A 27,678-nucleotide genomic window follows, 5' to 3' on the forward strand; every position below is an offset into this window, starting at 1 on the left:
ATCCAATTAAAAAGGCTATAAAATTTGTGAAAAATAAAACAAAGGAAATAAAGAAAAGAAAATTGGCACCTCACCAGACCTATTGAATAAGAAATCTAAAGAATCCCTTTCAGGGAATTTTAGTCAGAATAATACTGGTGGAAAGACTGAGATGATGAAATCCAAATTTGAAGCACTTCTCTTTCCAAGATATCAGTCTCAGATACAAACTGCAGTACAGGAAATCAAATCATGAAGGAATTCAAACTGAGCTGAGGACAGAGTACTTATCTTTCCCTTCTTCCTTAGCACCTTTCTATTCTGGGAAAAAGAGTCAAAGCCATGAGCTCTCAGGAAAACAACTGGGCACTTTCCAAAACCTGGCTTTTAGAAAAACAAAATTAATGATATAAACTCTCTGACTTCCGGGAACTATAACAAGCAGGGATGTCCAGATGTTTCTGGGAGTCCCTCAACTCTTTATTCCCATATGTTGACGGCTCAGATAATGGCTATCTCTTCAGCAAACTCACTCAAGCCCTAACCAGGACTCAGTAAGCTTTCCAATGGACCAAGTATTTCTTCATTTTTATAAAAATACAGAAGACCAGCTTCCTTCTCTCCATCTCTGATCCCTGTATCATCTTTCTTCTCCCTCCCAAATGGCTGTTTGCTCTGAATTAAAGGCCAAATATTAAACCCTAGATGTACTGCGGGAATATCTGAGAGGCAGTTGCTGTCAGTACAACAGTAGGAACAACCCAGAAGAAGCTAGGGCTTTCCAGAATTTTTCAGGCAGGGCATAATGATAATGTCCCTGAGAACTGCCATGTACTACCTGCTAAATAGCTTTCCTTACATTGACCAGTTTCGAGGGTGTCCTTCACAGGAGTGTCTCCTGTAACACATTGGAAAACTTTACGTTCTACATCTCTCTAAAGTTATGTTCTTCTCTTTCTTATATTAGTGGTTACCTGTTATGAATGGAGAAATTTAGTCAAGATCCAGGCATGGGTAAAAAAGGTCTAGGAACATGGAGTGGAGCAGATTCTTCTTGATAATAATTTTATTCCCAGGTCCATTCCTGTACATACACTTCAATTTCCTAGGTTTTCTCTCTTTCTCAAAGGCAAGTAATTTCCTTACAGAGCTTCAATTGAATGAATATTGTATTAATTTTTTTCTACATTACTTGAGAGGGGACATTTTATATATATTCCTGAATGTGTACTCAAAAATGCTGTTTTCCAATTCAATTTTTTGCAATGATATAGGCAAAAAAGGGGCCACAGCTATAGAGTAAATATAAAAGTGTAAATATTGTGTACCTTCTTCAAAACTCCCATATTCTCATTTTATCCAAAAATTACAAGACATCATTAAAGTAAAGGACAGCATGAACTATAGAATGTGGTTCTCTAGTCCCATTAGATATCAGTTCTCTAGTACCTACCTTCCAGTGTTCCAAGGAAGAGATTTGAGGGGTTTGGACCTTTTAACATGATTCTTTCTTCAGGCGAAAATAAGATTCAGGAGGATGTGCAGGATTAGGAATGCCTTGAGGTCCAGTGAAACCTCAGCTTCATTAGGTTTATAAGAACAGGAGAGAGTCTATTTGGCACTGTCATTTGTGGATTCCACATTCTTGACCTTGTTTCCCAAAATACATGTTAAAATTCTATCTATCCTCATAGCTGTGGGTAACACACACACACACACACACTATATATATATATATATATATATATATATATATATATATATATATATATATATATATATATATAGAGAGAGAGAGAGAGAGAGAGAGAGAGAGAGAGAAACGTATCAGCCCCCAAAACTAGATAAGATTAATGAAGTTTATAATTGCACGATTAGAAGAAACAGATACAAGTCTTTCCTGAGAGACACAGCTAGAGTATGTCAAATACAGAAGTGAATGGTAGTGGCAAACCAGTGAACTGAAAACAGATCTCTTATTGGTAGATTTTGAGAAAGAATGACAAGAGCTGAAGGAGCTTTCAATCCGATAAGAAAAACAATGCCAACGAACCAGTTCCCTGGTACTATACGAATATTCAAAGATTGTACATGGATAGACCTATGGCTACAGCTGCATATGTAGCAGAGAATGGACTTGTTGGGCACCAAAGGAAGGACATGCCCTTGGTCTAAACTAGGTTTTATTACCAATATAAGGGAATGTCAAAGGGCAGTAAGGGGGATTATACAAGAAAGGTAAACGGACAGGTTAGCGATCTTATGGGCAGGAAACTGGGAAAGGCAAAAAATATTTGAAATGTAAATATGGAAATATCAAATTAAAAAAGCAAAACCATTGCTAAAAAATAAAGTAAAAATTAAATAAGTTAAACATAAGCAAACCCCCAGCTAATCACACATATTGACTGAGAAATCTAAAGGGTCACTATCAGGCAAAGGGAGTCAGAGTAATTCTAGGGAAAAGAATGTTATGATGGACTAGAAACAGATCTCCTCCCAAATACCAGTATCAGGCACAAACTGCAATATAACTTTCCAAATAACAGAGGATTTTACTCTGAGGTGAGGACACCATACTTGTCTTTCACTTCTTCCTTAGGACCTTTTTCTTCTGGGCGAAAAATAAAAGCCATGAGCTCTAAGGAAAAGAACAGTGTTCTTCCAAACACCTGGCCTTTGACATAAAGTTATTAATGATATAAACTGTATGACTTACAAGAACAACTAGAAGCCGGGAAGTCCAGATGCTGCTGACAGGCTCTGAGCTCCTGATCCCATGTACCTAATCAAATCCTACCAAGGACTGTGAAATTTATAGGGTTGACATATTTCTTCCTTTTTAATATACAAAGACAGAAGGCCATCTTCGAACTCCCCATCTCTGAAATTTTCATTCTCTTTGTTCTCACTCCCCAATTGATATTTCCTCTGAACTAGAGGTCGATTAGTAAACCCTATAGGTACTGAAGTCATTCCTGAGAGGCATTTGCAGACACGAAAACACTTGTGACATCACAGGAGAAGCTAGGGATCTCCAGGATACAAGAGATATTTCATGGAGGGACTAACGATGATGTCTCTGAGAACTGTCATGGCCTAGCTGCAAACAGCTTTCCTTACATTGACCAGTTTCGAGAGTGCCTTTTGCACGTATGACTCCTATGACACAGGGGAAACCTTTAGGTACTCCATCTATGTAAAGCTAGAGACTTCTCTTTGCTTCAATAGAGGCTACATGCTCTAAAAGAGAAAGTAAGTAAGGCACTTGGCATGAGTAGAAAAGATCTAGGAACATACACTTCAATTTACTAGGTTATCTCTGTTTCCGAAAGGTCAGTATTTTCCCTACAGACCTTTAATTGATTGAATATTGCATTTCATTTTCGTATTGTACTTTCCTTTATAGAAGACTTTATATATATATATATATATATATATATATATATATATATATATATATATATATATATTCCTGAATGTGTATTCAAAAATTCTGTTTTGCAATTCCAGTTTTTGCAATGAATTAGCAACAAAGCGTGCCCTGCTATAGAATGAATATAAAAGTGTAAATATTGTGTACCTAATTCAAATGATAAACTCCCAAATCCTTAATTTATCCAAAATTTATGAGACATCAATAAAGCAAAGAACATCATGGAGTATAGAATGCGGATCTCTAGTCGTATTAGATATCAGTTCTATAATATTTACCTTCCGGTGTTCCCAAGGCCATATTTAAGGGTTTTGTAGGTTTTACCATGATTCTTTCTTCTGGCCAAACACAAGAATCAGGAGGATGGGCAGGAAGAGGACTGGGTTGATGTACAGAGAGACTAAAACTTCAATAGATTCACAATAACGGGAGCGAGTCTGATTGGCATTTGCCTTTGGTGATTTTACATTTTTGGCCTAGTTGCACAGAATCCATCCTAAAATTCCACCTAACCACATAGCTGTAAATAGCCACTAAAAATATACATATACATATATAGATATGCATATACATATACATATGCATATATAGATATAGATATACATATAGATATACATATAGATATAGACATAGGTAGATAGACATAGAGATAGAAATAGATAGATAGATAGATAGATAGATAGATAGATAGATAGATAGATAGATAGATCTGCCACAAAACTACATAAGATTGATGATGCTAAGAAGTGCATGCTGCCAGGAAACGGATATAGATCTTTCCTGAGCGAACCAGGTAGAGCATGCCGATTACAGAAGTGAGATGTTTTTGGCAAACCAGTGGAATGCAAACGAACCTCAGGTTAGTAAATTTGGAGAAAGGATTACCAGGATTGAATGGGCTTTCAAGCCCATAAGAACCACAATGCAAATGACCTATAGCTTTCTGGTACTAAACCAATATTCAAAGACTGTACATGGACACAACTATGGCTCCAACAGCATATGTAGCAGAGAATGGCCTTGTTGGACCTCAATGGGAGGAGATGCTCTTAGGCCTAGCAAAGGTGGAACCCCCAGTGTAGGGGAATGTCAAGGGGTTCTGGGAAAGGGAGTGGTTAGTGAGGGGGAATACCTATATAGAAGAACTGTTGGGGAAAAGGATAGGTGTCTTATGACTGGAAAGCTGGGAAAGTGAATAATATTTGAAATGTAAACAAAAATATCCAATTTTTATAAAAGGAAAATTAAAAGTTTAATAAGGTGATGTGCCAAAGTGAAGAACCTCAATTCCACTTTAGATCGAGAAGAAATGAACGACAGAAGTGAAAAGTGAGGGACCTGGGTAAGAAAGGAGACAGGAAGTGAAAGAGGGGAACATGGTCAGGTATTGGTGGGGAGTAGGACTGTAGCCCTGAGGGCCAGTAGAATGAATGGAAACAGGCAACCTCAGGAGCTAAAATGTTGGAGGTAGGGACTGGCTCTAGAATATTCCAGAGAACTGAGAGGTAAGAGACTATCAGGACATAGTGAAATGTCCAGGAGTGGGTAGACGTAACTTGTAGAGACTATCTCCATGAGGAAGAGAGAGCACCAAGTGAGGGATAAGGTTGCCATCCACAAATCAAAACTCTGAGCCATATTTGCTGCTGTCTATAAGAACTTCAGGGACAAGACAGGGGAAGAACCTGAGTAAAAGAAATTCCAGTGAGCCGCCATATCTGGGAACCAGATTAAGTAGAGGCCCCCAAGGTCTGACACTATTATTCATGCTTTGTCATGTTCACAAAATGGACCTGACATGACTGCCTTCTGAAAGACCCAACACCCAGCTTAAAGAGTCAGATGCAGACAATTACACTCAGGCAATGAACAGAAGCTTCTAAGCCCTGTGGTCGAACTAGGGGAAAGTGGAGGAAGTTGAGGAGGGGAGAAACCCTGCAGGAGGACCAGCAGTGTTAACTGAACCAGACGCCAGTGTTTTTTTAAGACACTAAGATATCAATGCGGCATCATGCACAAGCTAGTATGAGGCCTCTAAGCCTGGAGTGTTGGTTCTAGACACAACAAGAGAAAATGCACTTAACCATCAAGAGACTTGAGTCCCCAGAGAGTGGAGAGGTCTGGTAGACTAGGGGTGCAGTGGGAGACAGCTTCATTCAGATGGGCATGAGGGGAGTAGCTAAGGGATGTAGAACAGTAAGAGTATGGGCTTAGAGAGGGATGATCTCTGGATTGTAAAATTCTATTAAATAAAATTTAAAAAAAGAAAATGTAAACTAAAATAAACACTTTCTTCCCCAACTTTCCTGTTTTCCCTTTTGGTCATGGTATTTCACAACAGTAATAGAAACTCTGGCTATGACATGGTATTATGAACAAATGTGTGCAAATGATAATTAGAGAAGGAAAACATCTTTGTGGACTCAAGTTGCTTGATCTGATTCAAAATTCCTTATTCATAAGTAGCAACAAATAGGGAATTTCTAAGACTAAATTTATTATCATGAAATAGTGAACACTTTTTAATACAACCCTTATGGGATCTGTGATATCCGGAAACAAATCAAGAGACTGGGAATATTAAAAGGGAAGAATCTTGTTTAAACATTCATGGAAGAAATGAAATTCATATCTGTATATCCATATTCTCTTTTATTCCTTCCAAAGTAATAATAGATTAATTAATAAGACTCTATATCTAGAGAGAAAGTTTGAATTTAATGTGAACTTAACTCCAAAGATATTACTATTTGTATAGGAGTATTTTGTTTACTACATTTATTATAAAAAGAATTTGTGTAAGAGTGTCAATTGGAATTGCTTGGAAAAGGTTCTATAGCTTGCAGATGTGGTTTATATCATTGTTTCTTCTACATCTACTGATCGAAATGACAATACTTAGATTAATTTTGAAACACATGGTTAAAATTCCAATAACCAAAGGAAACGATTATTGAAGAACCGCAACAATTATCTTTCTCACTACCTATGGATTTTGTACATTGGTATTGGCATTTGGAAAAAGAAAGCAAAATTCATTTTTGAATGTCACAAATTAACATAAGTACTTTAGGAAAAAGTCATTCTACTCTTTTTTTTCTCTCATTTTTTATCCCCCTCCCCCTCCCCTAAATAAGGGTGTTCCGGTCCCAATCCTCCCCCCATTGCTGCCCTCCCACCAACAATCATGTTCACTGGGGGTTCAGTCTGAGCAGGACCCGGGGCTTCCCCTTCCACTGGTGCTCTTACTAGGATATTCATTGCTACCTATGAGGTCACAGTCCAGGGTCTTTAGGTAGTGGATTAGTCTTTGGAAGCTCTGGTTGCTTGGCATTGTTGTACATATGGGGTCTCGAGCCCCTTCAAGCTCTTCCAGTTCTTTCTCTAGTTCCTTCCACGGGGGTCCTATTCTCAGTTCAGTGATTTGCTGTTGGCATTCGCATCTGTATTTGATGTATTCTGGCTGTATCTCTCAGGAGAGATCTACATCCTGCTCCTGTCAGCCTGCACTTCTTTGCTTCATCCATCTTGTCTAATTGGATGGCTGAATATGTATGGCCACATGTGGGGCAGATTCCAAATGGGTATTCCTTCTGTTTCTGTTTTAATCTTTGCCTCTCTATTCCCTGAAAAGTGTATTCTTGTTCCACTTTTAAAGAAGAAGTGAAGCATTCACATTTTGATCATCCGTCTTCTGTTTCATTTGTCTAGGCATCTAGGGTAATTCAAGTATTTGGGCTAATAGCCACTTATCAATGAGTGCATACCATGTGTGTTTTTTTGTGATTAGGTTACCTCACTCAGGATGATATTTTCTAATTCCAACCATTTGATTCGAATTTCATAAAGAAATTGTTTTTCATAGCGGAGTAATATTCCATTGTGTAGATGTACAATATTTTCTGTATCCTTTCCTCTGTTGAAGGGCATCTGGGTTCTTTCCAGCTTCTGGCTATTATAAATAAGGCTGTGATGAACATAGTGGAGCACGTGTCTTTTTTATATGTTGGGGCATCTTTTAGGCATATGCCCAAGAGAGGTATAGGTGGATCCTCAGGCAGTCCAATTTCCTGAGGAACCCCCAGACTGATTTTCAGAATGGTTGTACCAGTCTGCAATCCCACCAACAATGAAGGAGTTTTCCTCTTTCCGAATCCTTGCCAGCATCTGCTGTCACCTGTGTTTTTGATCTTAGCCATTCTCACTGGTATGAGGTGAAATATCAGGGTTGTTTTGATTTGCATTTCCCTTATGACTTAAGATGTTGAACATTTCTTTAGGTGTTTCTCACCCATTCGGCATTCCAAACCTGTGAATTCTTTGTTTAGCTCTGAACCCATTTTTTAATAGGGTTATTTGTTTCCCTGCGGTCTAACTTCTTGAATTCTTTGTATATTTTGGATATAAGACCTCTTTCTGTTGTAGGATTGGTAAAGATCTTTTCCCAATCAGTTGGTTGCCATTTTGTTATAACCACAGTGTCCTTTCCCTTACAGAAGCTTTGCAGTTTTATGAGATCCCATTTGTCGATTCTTGATCTTAGAGCATAAGCCACTGGTGTTTTGTTCAGGAATTTTTTTCCAGTGCCCATGTGTTCCAGATGGTTCCCTAGTTTTTCTTCTATTAGTTTGAGTGTATCTGGTTTGAAGTGGAGGTCCTTGATCCACTTGGACTTATCCTTTGTACAGGGTGATAAACATGGATAGATATGCATTCTTCTACATGTTGACCTCCAGGTGTACCAGCACCATTTGCTGAAAATGCTGTCTTTTTTGCATTTGATGGTTTTGTCTCATTTTTCAAAAATCAAGTGCCCAGAGGTGTGTAGGTTCATTTCTGGGTCATCAATTCTGTTCCATTGGTATATTTTTCTGTCTCTGTACCAATACCATGCAGTTTTTATCACTATTACTCTGTAATACTGCTTGAGTTCAGGGATCGTGATTCCCCCTGTAGTCCTTTTATTGTTGAGAATAGTTTTAGCTATCCTGGGTTTTTTGTTATTCCAGATGAATTTGCAAATTGTTCTGTCTAACTCTTTGAAGAATTGGATTGGAATTTTGATGGGGATTGCATTGAATCTGTAGATTGCTTTTGGTAGAATGGCCATTTTTACTATATTAATCCTGCCAATCCATGAGCATGGAAGATCTTTCCATCTTCTGAGGTCTTCTTCAATTTCTTTCTTCAGAGTCTTGAAGTTCTTATTGTACAAATCTTTTACTTGCTTGGTTAAAGTCACACCGAGGTACCTTATATTATTTGGGTCTATTATGAAGGGTGTTGTTTCCCTAATTTCTTTCTCAGCTTTTTTCTCTTTTGTGTAGAGGAAGGCTACTGATTTATTTCAGTAAATTTCATACCCAGCCACTTTGCTGAAGTTGTCTATCAGCTTTAGTAGTTCTCTGGTGGAAATTTTGGGATCACTTAAATATACTATCATATCATCTGCAAATAGTTATATTTTGACTTCTTTTTTCCAAACTGTATCCCCTTGACCTCCTTTTGTTGTCTGATTGCTCTGGCTAGAACTTTGAGAACTATATTGAATAAGTAGGGAGAGAGTGGGCAGTCTTGTCTAGTCCCTGATTTTAGTGGGATTGCTTCAAGTTTCTCTCCATTTAGTTTAATTTTAGCAACTGGTTTGCTGTATATGACTTTTACCATGTTTAGGTATGGGCCTTGAATTCCTATTCTTTCCAGGACTTTTATCATGAAGGGGTGTTGAATTGTGTCAAATGCGTTCTCAGCACCTAATGAAATGATCATGTGGTTTTGTTCTTTCAGTTTCTTTATATAATGATCACGTCGATGGTTTTCCGTATATTAAACCATCCCTGCATGCCTGGGATGAAGCCTACTTGATCATGGTGGATGATTGTTTTTATGTGCTCTTGGATTCCGTTTGCCAGAATTTTATTGAGGATTTTTGCGTCGATATTCATAAGGGAATTTGGTCTGAAGTTCTCTTTCTTTGTTGGGTCCTTGTGTGGTTTAGGTATGAGAGTAATTGTGGCTTCATAGAAAGAATTCGGTAGTGCTCCATCTTTTTCAATTTTGTGGAATAGTTTGGATAATAGTGATATGAGTCTTCTATGAAGGTCTAATAGAATTCTGCACTAAACCCGTCTGGACCTGGGTTCTTTTGGTTGGAAGACCTTTAATGACTGCTTCTATTTCCATAGTAGTTATGGGGTTGTTTAACTAGTTTATCTGTTCCTGATTTACCTTCGTTACCTGATATCTGTCTAGTAAATTGTCCATTTCCTGCAGATTTTCAAGTTTTGTTGAATATAGACTTTTATAGAAAGATCTTATGATTTTTTGAATTTCCTCTGAATCTGTAGTTATGTCTCCCTTTTCATTTCTGATTTTGTTAATTTGGACACACACTCTGTGTCCTCTCATTCGTCTGGCTAAGGGTTTATCTATGTTGTTGATTTTCTCAAAGAATCAACTTTTGGTTCATTTGATTCTTTCTATGGTCCTTTTTGTTTCTATTTGGTTGATTTCAGCTCTGACTTTTATTATTTCCTGCCTTCTACTCCTCCTGGTTGTATTTGGTTCTTTTTGTTCTAGAGTTTTAGGTGTGTTGTCAAGCAGGTGACATATGCTCTTTCCTCTTTCGTTCTGCAGGCACTTAGCACTATGAGTCATTCTACTCTTACTGAAGGATGTATTTATTAAATGCAAAATTAGTTTTAAAAGAACTTAAAAGGAAAGTTTTGTTTTATTTTTTTAACTGTCCTATAAGAAATAAACTGTAGTTTGGTCATTTTGCTTATTAATGTACCAAGGAGTAATAATGTAAGGATATAATTCTGTGACATAGAAATTTTGCATACACAATAGCCATCCCATCAAATTATTCTTGTTATATTTGATTTTGCATTCCATTGCAATTCAAAATAAGTATCTTATATTTTCTGGCACTTTAGCAATAGGATATTCTCATTTCTCAAATAACATGTTTTTACATTTTTATCTCAAAATATTTAGAAACAAATTAGGAAAAATAAATGTACTACAGAGTTTCCTTTATTCCTGTACTTAATATCAAAATATATCCTGTAAATTTTAGCTATTTTCGCAATTCCATTCACCATGATACATCAGATTTATTCTGGCTCTACATGTTTGACAGATTCAGCCGCACAAAAATGGTTGTCGTTATCACAGAACAGACAAAAATGTTGGCAACTAAGAAGGTTGCAATAAAAACCAGTCAATTAGAATTAAAGGGGTAAATAATGAAGAAGATCAATGCATGCTAGCTGGTAAACAGTACGGACCAACAAAACTGCACACGTATGAGCTTTAAATTTTAAGTAAAATATATTGTATGGAAATATGAACCCGTTCTAAAATGATAATCCTTATATCCTATTAGAATATCTAAAATATTTATATTATTCTTTTGAATGTATAAGGTTATTTTAAGTTTTATAGTGAGTCTTTTCTTAGAGGCACTTGTCTCTTTACATTCTTGTTTGCTTTATGATTAGAGAGTGGAGAGCCTGGATTCCATCCCTCCACTATACCACAGCATGTTTAACAATTTTTAAATGAATTCATTTCCTAATTTTATACTAAGTGTGAAAGTCATACACACAGATAGTACTGCTTCATATAAAGAATTATATTCATAGTATTGCATTCAATCAATTAATAACTTTATATTTTCACAGTTTAAAAGGATGTTTCTATGTGTCTGAAAATACATGGAAGATACCTGTATCCCAACACTGACCCAATACTCTCTATTGCTGTCTTATCCCATAAAAACCTTTTTGAGAGTATATCAAGCTATGTTGAAAAATATGCCAATGATTCTTCAACCAATAAATGTAATAAAAACAGCTGTCTATTTTTCTTTCCAATGATTCTGTGTGTTCATATAAGAAAATGGAACTATTATTTCAATTGCATTTCTTTAAAAACATGAAATACTACAGTCTGCTGACCCTTGCCTTTCATATATAACAAAGATTCTTGAATCTTTTAAGTTAAACCAGCATCTAGAAACTCTCTCATTTCTTTGAGGTAAGCCTCCTGCTCCTTTCTCACTCATTTCCTTCTTTTCTTATTGGAAATTGTGTGTATTTACATTTCAAATGTTATACCCTTTCCTGTTTCCCCTCTCTCCCATCGACCCTTTCCATGTTTCTGTGAGTTTTCTACGATTACTGCCTGCCCACTCACACCTCAACACTCTGGCATTCCCTACACTAGAGAAACCAGACTTCATAGGACCAAGTCCTTTCATCCTATTCATTCCAGAAAATGTCATGCTCTTCTATATATGAGGCTGAAGCCATGGATACCTCCATGTGTACTCTTTGATTGGTATTTAATCCCTCACTTCCTTCTTCATTCACTGGACAAAAGCTTATTATGATTCACTGCTGTCAGTGCTGTCCTTGCAGTAGGGAAAACAATGGTCAGTGATCCTGGACCTCAATAAGCTGAATGTTCAGACAAATGCATGAACACATGTAACCAGAGCTTGGTTCCCACTAAAAAAAAGCATGCAAATATTTTCCAAATGTTGTGTAATGAACACTTGCCGTGGGGTTCAATGCTGTTTCAAAATACTATTGCCAGTATTACTTGGTGGCCATCTCCATGAGTGAGTGGGTCATCATTTATTTGAGATTATTTATTTAGTGTTGAATATTGAGAGCCTCAGACAAATTTCTTCCAGCAGATCTTTACACACACACATGGTTCTTTATATGTTTTTTGTTTTCTTTGGTTTGGTTTTGTATCAATATATATAGAGCACAAAACTTAGCACTCTATCATTTTTGTACAGTACTCAGCATCTCTGGTGTGTGCCTGTCACACCCTCTCTGACCCAGATCTTTTTGAATTTATGGAGCTGAGATGCCATGCATTTTACACATAGTAACCATCTTCCTTCTCTCTCCTCCCAGACCCCAAATCTCCTGCTTCTTACCACTGTTGATAAATACTTTATATACACTGACATATGCAGGACCAGAAAATACCTGTCTTTTTTGCTATTAACTTGGCATCCTCAGGCTCCTTCCATGCAGCATATGTCAAATGCCTGAGTGATATTACACCCCAAGGAGAGCCTAAAGCTGATAACTCTACAAACTAAAACTTTATTTTTTCCAAATATCACTATTTGTTGATGACTCTTAAAATCTTTAACCTCCCTCTAGCCCTCCAGGCACCAGCGGTAAAAGAAAGGATGGGGGCATTGTGGAGTGGGGGTGGTGTCCCTCTTTAGAAAGGTTCATTGGAGCAACTCCCATCTGTGTTCTCTGGAAACCAGAATTTCAGTTCTCAAGTTGGAATAGGCAGCTTGTTCCATTAGCAAACATTTCATGAATACACTAGTAATTCTGGTCTGTAGACTTGTCATAACAAACAGGAAAGAGCAGCAGTGGCACAATCTAGTATAACAGCCAGGCTTCTGTCAGTAACCTGGACAGAGAGACATTCTATGTTGTGGTTCTCTCAGGGAATTGAAGATCAACAGAGACTCAAGATGCAAAACATTGTTCCTGCTGCTTTATTTGTTTGTCATAGTCTATATTGCCAGATTTCCCTTGGAAATATATAAGGTGTTTGAAACGTTTGCTGCTACAAATATATTACTGTTGCTGAGTAATCCTGTACAACATTTTCTCCTCAGAGGTATAGAGACTAATCCAATCCTTTAGAGCTATTGCCGCTAATGGTGAAATGGGTAATCCAATATGTGATCAGAGGAGATGCTTTGACCATGTTTCCAAAATAAGAAGTTTAAAAACCTGTGAGCTTTAATGGTACTGCAAACTCTTAAAACCACCTCAATAGCAGTTACTTATTCTTACCCTTGTAGGTAATAAAATAAAGTTAGTTAAAAAAGGTGAAAACAAGGTGTTTTTGAATGTGTAAGCCTGATGGTGCCTTTGATCAAAATGATAATTATCAAAACTATGATTTCAAGCAAGTTTATAAACTAATGTTTGCAAGATGTGAAGCTCTTATTTTATTATTCCTATTATGTTTGGCTAAAGGCACATGGCATCTAGTTGTAGGGATAAGGAATCACTTATTTTTGGAGAAAGTGTATGAGTGAGTTAGAGAAGTAAAGGACATCATTTCAATCCCCAAGTACATAGAAGTCGGATTGGTAGAACCATCATCATGTTAAACAAGCAGAAATGAGTACTAAGACAGAGCCATTTAGCAATAACATCATTTTTCTCTTATTTGGCTAAACCATATACATCATGCCTAGGGAAATTCTTTTAAAGCAAGGATTTTGCTTTTTAAAAGCATGTATGTATGTATGTATGCATGTATGTATGTATGTATGTATGTATGTGTATGTCTATATGTGTATGAGTACATAAGGACATATGTTTATACATTGTACATATATTTATATTTGTATATGTATATATGTATATATTTGTATATATGTGTATGTGGCCACATGTATATATGTGTGTGTGTGTGTGTGTGTGTGTGTGTGTGTATATATATATGTTTATATATGTGTGTACATATATATATATATGTGTCTGTATGTGTATATATGTAACATACAAATGCACTCTATTTTCTAATTTTATGAAACAATTCTGATGTATACATTAGTACTCAAGAATTTTAAAGCTGCTTTATAAATTTTGATTCAGGTTAAATTTCAGTTCAGAAAACAGATTCAATAAAGATAATTAATTTTTATGCTATCAAATTTCTCAACTATTTCATAAAAACATAAATATTTACTTTAGTTATGTGACTGTATACCTTTTAGCATGAAACATAACTAATTAGCTTTTCCAGCATGTGATATAATTAGAAGATAATACTAGACCTATGTGAGGGAGAAAATATATCAAAGTACTGCAATATGTGATAGATCAGAGTGATAGATAGATAGATACATACATACATACATACATTCATACATACATACATACATACATGCATATTTACACTGATTAAAGATCACAGATGATATTGTCTACTTTCCTGTCCATCACCGCTAACCTCTACCCCTCAACTTTTATAGTGATTGTCCCCTCCACATTGATATCCCCTTACTTAATGTCCCAGACAAATAAATATCCAAACTTTTAAAATTGGTTAGAGTGCTAAACCAAGAATTCTCAACTGAGGTACCTCAATAGCTGAGAAAAACATCAAGAAATGTTCAGCATCCATACTTATCTGAAAAAGGCAAATCAAAATGAACCAGAGATTCTACATTACACCAATCTCAATGACTAAGATAAAAAACTGATGCAGTAGCAGAGTAAGCTAGGATGTAGACAAATGGAACACTCCCTCACTGCTGGTGTTATTAGTACCTGTAGAGCCACTTTGGATAGCAATATGGACGTTCAGAGAAAATCGCAAATAGCTTTACCTGAAGACCCAGCTTTACCACTCACTTCAACACATATACTCAACCTTGATCCACATACAAAAAGGACATGAGGTTGAACAGGTTCACAACAGCCTTACTTACAATAGTCGAATGCTGGGCACAAGCGTGATTTACCTCAACTCCACTGAGGAATAAATAGAGAAAGTGTGCTATATTTAAACAAAGGAACACTACTAAGGTATTAAAAATGAGGACACCAAGAACTTTGTAGGCAAAGGGATGGTGCTGGAAATTAGTGAAGTAACAGAGATCAAAAAGGACATAACATGGGATGAACTTAGTGACAAATGGATGTTAGCCATAAAGCTCAGAACTCCCATTATTGAGAGCATGTATCACATGAAAGGTAACATGTTAGGAGGCCAGATTGCAAATCCTTGCAAACAACTTAGAAAGGAGAACAAAATAATCATGGAAGGCAGAGGGACGGAGGGACTTATTTAGAGGTAGAGAATAATGGACAAAGTGGGGGGAGTTGCAACAATGAAAAGAGACAGGAGAGAATTCCAGAGGAAAAGTGTAATAAATCACAATAAACATCAGTGGTTGGTGGTGAACTTGGGTTTCCCCAGGAAAGTCCCAGGTGCCAGGGATGCAAGAGGTTCTGATAAACCTAATGGGATGATGGTAGTTGAAATACCAAGCAGCAAAGAGATAGAACCATTAGAGACTGCCTCCTGTAGCTAGACGTGCCCACCAGTGAAGGAATGGTGCTTCCCACACAATTCAAAATCTTTATCCTATATACATCCAAGGTCTAAAAAAAGACAAATACAAAAACAGAGCAAAAACTGAAGGAAAGGCCCTTCAGAAACACACCACCATAAGAAACATTTCTTCCACAGACTCTAAATCCTGGCCCTATTCCTGATTTCAAATGTGCTTACAGATAAGACCCTAATATGTTTGCCCTCTGAGGGGCTCTGCCATCACCTGACTGTGACAGATGCAGAAACACCTAAGCATTTGAGAGCACCTGACAGCCACAAAAGAAGAGTTAGGGGAATGCCTTAAGTATCTGGAGGGGATTGCAACCCAATTTGAAGAATAACAGTATCAACTAAATATAACCTTCAGAGCCTCAGGAAATTTTCCACATCCTAGAGTACGCTTTGCCCAGTCGAAGACTTGTGCTACACAAATAGCAGAGTATATGGTGAAGACAACTGCCTCATCTGCCATATGTGTGAAGGGAGGCAATTGGTCCTGTGGAGACTTCATATCCCAGAGAAGGGGGATGTTAGAGGACTAAAGCGGAAGTTCGCATGTAGATGGGGGAGCACCATATTAGAAAAATGAGGAACAGAATAGCTTAGGGGATTCAAGAAAGAAAGACCAGTTTGGGAAATGACATTTGAAATGTAAGCAAATAAATAGATTATTTTACATATATAATGTATATAATTAATATTTTTTAACAGCAGAGATATTCCCATCTGTCTCCTTAAGGACTGTATATTGCATTATCTGTACTATAGCTTTATTGATAGTTGAAATCCATAAGTACTGTGAGTTTCTTATTATTGAAATTTCACATAGAAACACCCAATCAATGTTTTATCTTCTGTCCTTATAGCTTTAAATCTTTAGTTTGACAAAAAACATAATTAAATAAAAAAATAGTTTTTATTTCTGTTGCATATGGTTTTCATTCAATGCCTCAAACGTCTCCCAATTTAACTGTACATCTCTGCATTCCCTCCATTGTCATACTCTTCCCACTCTTTTCACATTTGACATTCCTGTACCTGACAGTGTTCCTCTGCAATCCATAAGTACATTTGTACATCACAAAGTGAGGATAGTCTGGACCACATCCCTTGACTTTTACACTAAACTAATCAAACTGATACAGTGTGGAGAATTAATATTCAGATTAAAGTGAAAATATATCCCATTTTTCTCTTAGGTCCGGATTATCTCATCTATGATGACTTTCACATGATCCATTCATTATCCTGAAAATTACATGCTTTCCTTTTCCAATCTGTAAAAACACCACATTTTCTTTATGCATTCATTTGTTAAAAAACAACGTGAATATTTCTAAATATTCAAGAGTCTCTATACTAGCATGAATCAACATTTGGATATATTTTCCTCTTGTTATATCTTTAGGTGCATACATTTCCATGTTCCTGAAGAAACATCATACTGATTTCCAAAGTTGCTGTTGAAGTTTGCATTCCCACCAGAAGAATATCATTGTTCCCCTCTCCCCATAACACAGAAAACATAAGTTGACTCATGTGTTATAAAACTAAAATTTCTGAAAGGGAGGAAAAAAATATCAGAATAATTTTGATTTGCATTTCTGTATTGTATAAGGATGATAAATATTTCACTTTCGATTCTTAGTCACTTGAGTTTCTTCACTTTTGAATATTTTGCTTAGACATGTAGCCAAATTTAATTATGTTTTCTTGATATATAGTGTTTTAGTTTTTTCTATTATTATTATTTATAGAAGCCCGTTTTTGAACATGTACATGGAAATAATGCTTACTATTTTTGAAAATAGCCACTTTAAACTTATTAAGATCAAATTACATAATGCACATATTCAACTCACAGAATTGGCAGATCTGTTTTAACCAAGCGAAATCATAAGGTCGCTTCATGAAGTATCCCTATATAATAAAATATTTTCTATGTACATAACATTGAGGAATAGAGTTCATATATTTTATTCTTTGAGAATTTCCGCCAATGAATTTTGATGATAATCTTTCAATTTATTTTACCAACTCACTCTATTTCTATGAATCCTAAATTTGTATATCTTCTACATTAAAGTACTGTTTAATAACTCTATTATAAACCCTTACAAATAATTTTTTATGTACAGCAGTTTTTAGGCCTTTTCACTGCATTCGTGACTGTTGACTGGCTTGAAGCTTTGCAGGAAACCACAGCTGCTATGTGACATGAGGGCAGCACCTCTTGTATCAAGAAGACGCTTTATGTCTGATCCCATCCACAATTTTGGGGACCTATAGTCTCTTTGCATCTTGTTTCAGGATGGCTTTTTAGCCTTGGGGAAGGGGTATAGCATGTATATCCAACTCATCATGGCTGAAATCAATAAAATGTAGACAAATGTAGACAATATAATGAATGAAAGGAAGGGGTCACTCTTGGAAAGTATTAACAGGATCGTCATAACCTCTGGCCATGTTAGGTAATGAAAGGTTTGAATTAATAAAATGAAAGAGAAAATCGGAAACATGGAGAAAACACAGATTATTTATATTTACAGTCCAAAATCTAGAATTTTTTTAAAGCATTCGGATTTACTGTGGGGAGCGGGTATAGCGGCAATCCCAAAATGGAGCCCGGGACTGCTGCCGCGTCTCATTAATAGCACCTGAAATTAAGCCATTCCCCATCGTGAGAGCTGCGCAGGCGCACCATGACGATATATCAGACCATGTGACGTGGACCTAGGAATGGAGGTCACACAGACTGGACGGTTGAGGTGGTTGAGGGAGGATACAAGGGAGTGGGCTCGGGGGCTGGATGGAGGCATTGTTCCTGCTTGCAGACAAAAGGGTTCCTGAAAAAACTGCTTTGAGAAGAATGTGTGGTGTCTCTCCTTTCCTGCTGGTCGGGGTTGGAAGTGACAGTAAATACTAGATGTATTTATATACCAATATTAAATCAGCTCATTTTGCATAATTTAAAAAGCTCTATACTAAACAATTACAAAGAATCAGGTTTTTAATTTCTCCCACCTGAAATATCATAGGACCACATGTATTCAGTTGAAAAGAAATGAATATACATTTAAATAGCATTTAAAGTGTCTAAGACTATTCAATAAAGTAGACAAAAGGATTGAATACATTAAAATTGTATTTTGAATCTGGTATTATCTAACAATGACAGACAAAATAAGGAGAGAGAATGAGACATGGGGACAATGAGGCAAAAGGGAAGGTTATGAAAGAGGGAGAAAGAGTTACAAACGACTGACACAAAGAGAGGAAGAGAGAGAATTACACACTAATTTACACATATACACACATATTCTCAATAAAATACTTGTGAACAGATTCAAGTCAACATTAAAAATAATCTTCTACCAGATAAGCTTTCTTCAAATCCCAACATAAAAGTTTGATTCGTCCTGGGGAAGCTGTAGATATGGAGGATATAGTTCAACATATAAAGGCAAGGTACAAGAAGCCCAGCACAAGCATCGTGCTAAAGAGAGAAAAATTCAAAGCAGTTCCACTACAAGCAGGAAGAAGACAAGAATAAACACTGGTTTCACAACTATGTATTACAGTATGTGTAATTTTAGCTAGAGCAATATGACAACCGAAGAATATCCAGGGAATAAAATGAAAAATGAAGAAATGAAAGTGTTCTCATTTGCAGATGTCATGATACCATTTTAAAAACTCTAAAAATATGTCAGTCTCTTAAGACTGAAAAATACAGTCATAATAGCAGAATATCATACGAACACACAACATTCCTTAGCCTCCTTTATGCCAATCCAAACCATACTGTGAGGAAATATGGGTGAAATTTCCCTCACAATACTCTGAAAATACAAAACAAAATATTGTGGATGAATGTATTTAAAATGCAAAGAGCACTATGAATTAGCTAGACGAGATCCTGAATAGAGACAATTTTTCTTTAAAAGATTAAGTTTCTTAAAGCTGAAAATGCATTCATGAAATAGTAGAATTCAAAGTGAACACTCAAAACACGTTATCTTTTTGTTTTCCAATTTCAAACTATGGGCGAGTCATCAGGGAAATATTCCACTTAAACACTCTTAAAATATATATCAAATACCCTGAATTCGCATTGTTAGAAAGAACACAGTGAGTTAGAAGACATATGAAGTAACCATGATACATCCAGATTATACATAAGAACGTTCCAGCTGATGTTCTGAAGGACCTTAAAGCCTTGAATGAATCAAATCTTTTATAGTTTTAAGGAAAACTAGATAGTATAATAATGTCAATTTTTGATTAATTAATAAAGTTAATGCAATAAATATTGATTAGAATATTTTACTACTACAAATCACCCACTTTTATGAAAATCAAAAATTTGACTATACTATTTCTATGGGACATAAGATAACTTAAAACGACAAAGTGCTAACATGTTTAGGGAGATAATTTTAAAGAGAAAAATGTGGGAGGAAAAATATGAGATTAAAAAAGTAAGTTACATACACAGTGTGATTTTGTTGGCAGAGTGAATATGTCAAAAGTTTGGAGTGACTTGGATTTATTTATTAATTTAAAAGGGTAGGTTACATGCCAGCAGGAGGATGGACTATCGGATCAGATCTCAAGAAAATGCCAAATGTTCCAGTTAGTATGACTATGTTATAGTAAACATAAAAATGCCAGTGTGGGAAATTGAAGGTTTAATTCACCTCACAAGTTCCAGTTCATAATCAATGGAATCCAAGAAAAGAACACAAGGCAGCAGCATGAAAATAAAGAGGAACTCTGCTTACTAATCTGCTCAGCTACCTTTTCTCTGTAACCTCCTCAGCTTACTAGTGCTGTTACCATCCACAGTGGGCTAAGTCACCTTACATAAACTAACCATCAAGAAAATGCAAAATACTGATGCCCGCAAGCCATTCTTATGGAGTCAGTTGCTCAATAATGCATTATTTAGACAGTCACAGTAAGCAATCACAGCAAGCCATAAAAGCAAAATAGAAAACTTAGCCAACTAAAGATAAGAGTACCCCTTCATGAATGGAATTTGAGGTCAAAGTGAAGTTCTATGTGAGGAAGAAATTAGAAGGAATTATGCCAGATATCACACTTTATTTAAAATAAAAAGTGAAAAAAAGACAAAGCCACAATTAAAATATTGTTATGTTTGACACTTTGAAACCTCTTCTGGATTGCAGGGTAGAGTCAGGACTTGGTTTTTGGCTGGCAGCTCAATTGATAGTCCAGTATTTTGGTGGAGGATTTTGCATCAGAAGCCTTAGCTTTACCACAGAGGCTAGATCCAAGTTAAAAATCATGGTCAGTCAACAGTTTGCCAGATCTTGTGCTCCAAAGAAAGGAGCAGTTCATTTAGTGATGATTTGGTGATGACTCTAATTCATTTCAGAGTCATAGATATTGCCAGCATATAGAAAACCACAAGACCCATTGTCAAACACCAATATTCTCTGCATTGCCCACAGTCACCATAGTAATATCAGTGTTGAGCTCTACAGTATGATTTTTTTTCTCTTTCCTGTTGTTGCAGCTTATAAACCTTGTTTCTTTGACCCACAGAGAAGTTTCAAATAAAATAATGACAAACTTTTGCATTGAAAGCTATTGGTGACTTGTAGTTGTAGTTAAAAATGAGGACCTCAAGCAATCTTCACTCAGTCCTCTTCTTTTAGGATTGGGTTGATTAGCTATTGCTTTTGCTTTTGGTTTCATTTTGGTGATTTTTTGTTTTATTTTGTTTTCTTTTTCTTTTTGTTCTTTTCTACATGCAGAGATCAAGAGTGGTTAGAAGAATTTCAAGTACAAATTCAGATGGCTGGAAAGAGACCAGTCTTTCTAACAGGTCCACATTGTTTGCTGTACTAGGGATTTTTCTCTTGCCTTTAATGTTGTCCATTTCCACTTTTTGGATCCTTTTATCCTGGCATAATTAATACTACATATATATTATAATTATTTAAATTTCAACTCTGAATCAAAGTGCTCTATCTCCCTCCCAAAACCAGAGACATGGATTGAGTCTTGTTTGCTATTGTTTTGATTCGTAGATCGGGAATCATCCTGCGAACACTGAAGGTCCTGTTCCCAAATTGATTCTCTATAGTTCAATAAAGATGCTCTTGGCCAATCAGTTGTGTGGATTTCTACCAACAGGCTAGTAGACACAAGGGTGGAGAAAGGATTTAGGGTGGAGCAAGAGTTACCAGTCATGTGAGATCTAGTATGGAGTGGCCATTGGTGTAGCAGGCAGGATGTTAAAAACACAGTAAGATGAGTGCATATTTGGGGTGCTGAGCTATGACTAATGTCAATTGAGAAATTGAGTAGGGCAGATTTAGAGGTGTTGAGAAGGGGGTAAAAAGGACAGCTTGCTATTTGGTAGAGGCTTAAAAAAAACTGACAATAGAGCTAAAGCACATCAAAAGTTCCTAAGCATATGTGGCTTTCAAGTGCATTGTAAGGGAACTTGAACAGCTCTTGTAGCTTGGAATTCCTGGAGCTTAAAGTGAGGCAGTAGGAACAACCTTCTGCAGAGTATTATGAGAGCAATCCATGACCATAAGGAGCATGTGCAAAGTCATCTTGACCATGAGAGTTAGACTGTCCCACATGTATCTTTTGATTATAACCATTTCTTCTTTGTGATCTTTTAGTGTTCCATTTGCTTAAAACTATTACTGAAAAGGGTAAAATGATTCTAAAGGCTACTCTTCATTGTCAACTATTCATTGGAGATTAATTAAACCCCAACGATAGAGGGAATATGTGAAGAATTTCTGCATAATATAAGGTCAATGTCAAATGAACTTCTTATATGTATCTTTGTGGCAGGATGTTTCAACTTTAACCTAGATCTTTATCAAGAAATATTCTTTCTATTATTTTTTCAGGCATCTGCAGATACATCCTTTTGAGGAATGAATTCTTCTTACTGGAGACTATAGAGGGGACCTGCATTTCAGTGATAATTAAACGTCACTTCAAGACACCAAAGCAAAATATCAAAGTGAGAATGGAATAAATTTATTAAGACAGTGTTTTGCAAACAACTTCTTTCACAAACATCTTTGGCAGGAGAATTCTGAAATTTTGCATTTCCTATTTGACTTTGCTGGTACTCTGACAGAATCAACTCTCAATTGTTTGGGACTTTACGGGGAATTAAACACTACAAACAGAGATGAATGCATCATATGCTCTGCCGTCTGTGTTAATATGGCTTCAGTGAAGAACAACTATGCTACAGCTATTCTTCTGTTTTTTCAAATATTATCCTCATACAAAGTGTGGAATCTAAGGGTTGCTGGATGGATAGGTCGAGAACACTGGCTGAGAGCTACAAATGCAGAAGTGGGATGGTACATGCTTGGGGCGTAAAAAGCCTGTGTGTAGATCATAAACAACTTCAAAATATTCATTGCTTTAATAATTACTTGGAAGTGGACTTCTGTAAAATGACTTCAGCAGACCAGCATGGTAGAGAAACAGTAACTGATTCCCTGGAGATTTAAATGCACTGGATTGTGAAACATGGACTTTGAGGTAGAGACAAGTCAGTGAATGAAGACTGGATTATCAATCCTCTGTTGTCTCTTAAGTTTCCCTGCCCCATGGTTTGAGGCCTACAGCAACAGATTTTTTTGGAATGAGGAATAGAACGAAAGCCACTTTGTTGAAAATCCCAGTCATAAGAAAATACTGACATCATCTGTGACAAACATCAAGTCTCAGCATGGCGTCAGCATGTCTGAATGTCTGCTGTCAGCATGGGCTTTTACTGCCATCCCTTTAATAAATGCAGAGCTCCAATCTGCTTCAGCCACATCATCATCTCTTCATTCTGTTGCAGGTAGATTAGATCACTGTGTCTGCCTATGCAGTCTTTCTCTACATATAAGGACCCAAGGAACAATTCTCACTCCAGGGAGCTGTTGAAAGTAATCTTGAATTGCATTGGTGTTGTTAGTAGATGTAATGTCTTCAAATCCCAGAAGACCATGTTTGCAAAGGAGTTGATTGAGGAAGTCTTGGGTATTTCAGTATTAGGGGCAGGTTGGATCGATGAACAGGACCGCCTTCCCAGACTAGATCTTGCAGTTCACATACACGTGAGCCATGCTGACAGGGTGCAGCTTCCCAGAAAAGAATGTTTAGTTGAAGATATTGGTCTGTTTTAGAATGGCAAACCCAATGTATTCTAAACCATGCATTCTATTTGAATCCCCGTAGAAAACATGGAAGAAAGAAGCCTTTACTTTTTCATTTTTGCACTCACAGTGATACCAAATCCTCATAGACATTAGAACCTGCATACTGAATATTTATCCATATGTCAATGACCAGATAAGACATCTTGCCTTTTGGACTAATAAACTAATGGATTCTAGGACTTTAAAAATAGTCAGTCATTGTTAAATTATGTGTTCCATAGTCTGTGATCATTGTGACTAGTCCGATTTCTCTGTACAGAGAGATTCATCCTTTACTGTCTGTTGGGGAACACCAACTACTGCACCAGATATCTAGAGAAGACCTTTTATGGCATTTTGTCTCTAGTAAGAGTTTCAGGTCAGTTACAAATTTCCAATGGCCACATTACCTTAGTCGGATTTTCATATGATGCTTTGATACAGTCCTTCTTTTTTTCTATAGTTCTTGGCAACATAATTAAAATAGCAATTGTAACCTATTAAAGAAATGCACAGTAATCTATTTGCATGAATGCAGCAGAGAGGATTATAGGATAAACAAGAATTGGAAAGCAAGATATCCTTCCTTCCTAGGACCAAGACCAGGAAATCTTAACTACATAAAAATCTGAGACAAGTTGTCTGAAGTTTGTTCTTTTCTTCAATCATGGGGATCCTAGTGAAGGAGCTCAAGTCTGAAGAGTTGGCAAAAATTACCTTCATTTCTGATCCAGGTCAACTGCTGAATACCTCATTCATGGACCTGAAGAAACTCTGTATCCATTTTTCTATAATGTGTATATATCAATGTATCATTCATAGAATGGACACTTTACTGTTGGTTTGAAAGCAACAATTTGTCCCTGGAGAGACACAGATTTCTTCTTTCGCACATTATTTGACAGGCTGATGGTGGGTCTCATAAGTTCATTCCGGGATTTGCTTTACAATAATCATTCAGTTATCTGGAAGAAACACTTTTTAATGTAGTGAGATCTACTAGAACAATATCAACCATCATCTTCCATTCCCAGTTTAATGCTGAATCATTCTCCACTAATTGTCTGTGGTCTCTGATGACAGCAGCATCTCCACAGACTAGTCTGAATATTGCTCTTAGCACTGCATTTAGGATACATCAATGTGATTTCCTTACCACTTTCATTCCCAGGAGAGTTTTTCAATTCATTTCATCTGATGCGTCTAATCTACATTGTCAGCCAGGATGAGTTTTGAGAGTTTTTCTAAAAAAATAAAGAAAAAATGGAAGAAATGAAAGAAAGGAATCCGGCAAGTATATCTCACCAATTGACTCAGAAATCTAAAGTGTTAGTCAGTGGAAATACTAGTGGAAAGTCTGAGATCATGAAGTCTCTACTAGAAGCGCTTCTCTCTCCAAGGTATTAGTGTAAGAGAGAAACTGCACTATTGGTATCCAAAGCATGGAGAAGTTTACTCTGAGCAGAGGACACAATACTTGCCTTTTATTTCTTACTTAGGACCTTTTTATAATTGACAAAAAGAATAAATGCAATGAGCTCTCAGTAAAACATCTGTTACCTTCAAAATTCTTGGCATTTGGAATAAAGAAATGAATGATATAAAAACTCTGACTTCCAGGAGCCATAAGAACTGCGAAGTCCAGCTGAGAGGCTCGCAGCTCTAGATTCCCATATGCAGAAGGCTCAGAACAAGTCTATCTCTTCAGTGATCCTACTCAACTCCTACAAGGACACACTGAGCTTTCCGAAGTACCATGTATTTCATCCTTTTTTTATAACAAGACAGAAGACTACCTTCCTTCTTCCCATCTCTGATCTCATCATCCTCTTCCTTCTCACTCCACAATGACTGTTTACTCTCGATTAGAGTTAAATTAGTAAACACTAGAGGTACCGAGGGGATATCTGAAGGGAGTTGCAGTCACGACAACACTTGTGACATCACAGAAGAAGCTAGTCCTCTCCAGGTTTCAATAGATGTTTCAGGGAGGGCCTACTGATTATGTCATTGTGATGTGCCATGGCTTACCTGTAAAACATCTTTCCTTACATTGACCAGATTCAAGGGTGCCCATTCCACGTATGTCTCATGTGACACAGTAGAAACCATTATGTACTCCATCTCTCTAAAGCTAGAGACTTCTCTTTGCTTTATTAGCAGTTACAAACTTGGGATGGAGAAAGGTAGTCAGTGGCTTGGCATGGGTAGAAAAGATTTTGGAACATCTAGTGTAGAAGATTCTTCTAGATAATATTTTTATTCTCAGGTTCATTCCTGAGATATAGAGTTCAATTTTCTTGGTTATCTATGTATCACAAAGGCCAGTATTTTCCCTACAGACCTTTAATTAAATGAATATTGTATATCACTTTCTTATTGTACTTTCCTTGACAGGGGACTTCATAAATATTCCTGAATGTGTACTGAAAAATTCTTTTTTCCTATTCCATTATCTGCAACAAAGTGATTTTGGCAACAAAGTGTGCCCAGCTATAGAGTGAGCATAACAGTGTGAGTACTGTGTACTCACTTCAATTAATAAACTCCTAAAAGCTTCTTTTATGTAAAAATTACCAGGCATCAGAAAAGCAAAGGGCAACATGGACTACAGAATTCGGTTCTCTAGTCCCATTCGATATCAAACCTGCACTACCTATCTTCCTGTGTTCCCATGGCCAGAATTAAGGGTTTTGGATGTTTTATCATTATTCGTCCTTAAGTAGCAACCTTAGATACAGGAGGATAGGCAGGGAGAAGAATGACATGTTTATCAGTCAAACCTCAAACTCAATATGTTCATAATACAGGAGGGAGTCTATTTGACATTGTCATTTCTGAATTCTACATTCTTGACCTAGTTTGGCAGATTCTATGTTAATATTCCAACGAACCACCTAGCTGTAGGAGCCACCAAAAGTGTATGTGTATGTATATATATATACACACACACACATCTGGCACCAAAATGATATAAAATTGATGAGCCTAAGAACTGCAATCGGCCAGGAATCATATATAGACATTTCCTGAGAGACACTGCTAAAGTATGTGAAATACAGAGGTAAATGATAGTGGCAAACCCATGAACTGAAAATGGACTTCTTGTTGGTAAATGTTGAGAAAGGATTACAAGATCTGAATGGGGCTTTAATCCCCACAAGGACAATGCCAATACACGAAACCTTTCTGGTACTAAATCAATATTCAAAGACTGCTCATGGGCAGACCAATGTCTCCAACTGCAAATGTAGCAGAAGATGGCCTTCGTGACACCAATGAAAAAAGAGGCCCTTGGTCCTCCCTAGATTTGATTCCCAGTTCAATGGACTGTCAAGAGGCAGTAAGGGGGGTTATTGAAAAAGGGGAGGGGGACAGGTTAGGGCTCTTATGGACAGGAAACTGAGAAAGGAAATTACATTTGAAATGTAAATATAGAAATATCCAATTAGAAACGCAATAAAAATTCCTAAAGAAATGATAGAGTTAAAAGAAAAGAAAACTGTCAATGAATCACACATATTGATACAGAAATCTAAAGGGTAACTGTCATGGAATGGTAATCAGAGAAATACTAGTGGAAAGACTGAGATGATGATGTCTGAACTAGATGCACATCTCTGCCCCAGATATCTGTGTCAGAAACAAAGTGCACTATAGGAATCCAAATCAAGGAGGAGTTTACCTTGAGATGACATGACGATACAATACTTGTTGTCCCTCCTTCCTCAGGACTATTTTTCCTGGGGAAAAAGAATGAAAGCCATTAGCTCTCAGAAAAACAACTGTAAACTTCCGAATACCTGACTTTTGGAATAAAGAAATTAATGATAAACAACCTCTGACTTCCAGGAACCATAACAAGCAATGAAATCCAGATGCTACCTAGAGGCTCCCACCTCCTGAATCCCATATTGGGAAGGCTCAGATCAA

General features: G+C 36.7%; 1 long non-coding RNA gene across 5 annotated transcripts in view; it reads right to left on the minus strand.

The window, feature by feature from the left end:
- Positions 1–20,633: 20,633 nt before the first annotated feature.
- The window catches only part of LOC134484482 (uncharacterized), a 45,724-nt gene continuing 38,679 nt past the window's right edge, over positions 20,634–27,678 (minus strand). For 2 of the 5 annotated variants that reach the window (XR_010061947.1, XR_010061949.1), the window contains exons 2-3: positions 27,431–27,488; positions 20,634–24,989 (exon numbers count right to left, since the gene is read on the minus strand). This is a non-coding gene — a long non-coding RNA (uncharacterized LOC134484482). The other 3 variants (XR_010061948.1, XR_010061950.1, XR_010061951.1) reach the window with 3 other exon arrangements.

This window comes from Rattus norvegicus, chromosome Y, assembly GCF_036323735.1.
Source record: "Rattus norvegicus strain BN/NHsdMcwi chromosome Y, GRCr8, whole genome shotgun sequence".
NCBI lineage: Eukaryota > Metazoa > Chordata > Mammalia > Rodentia > Muridae > Rattus > Rattus norvegicus.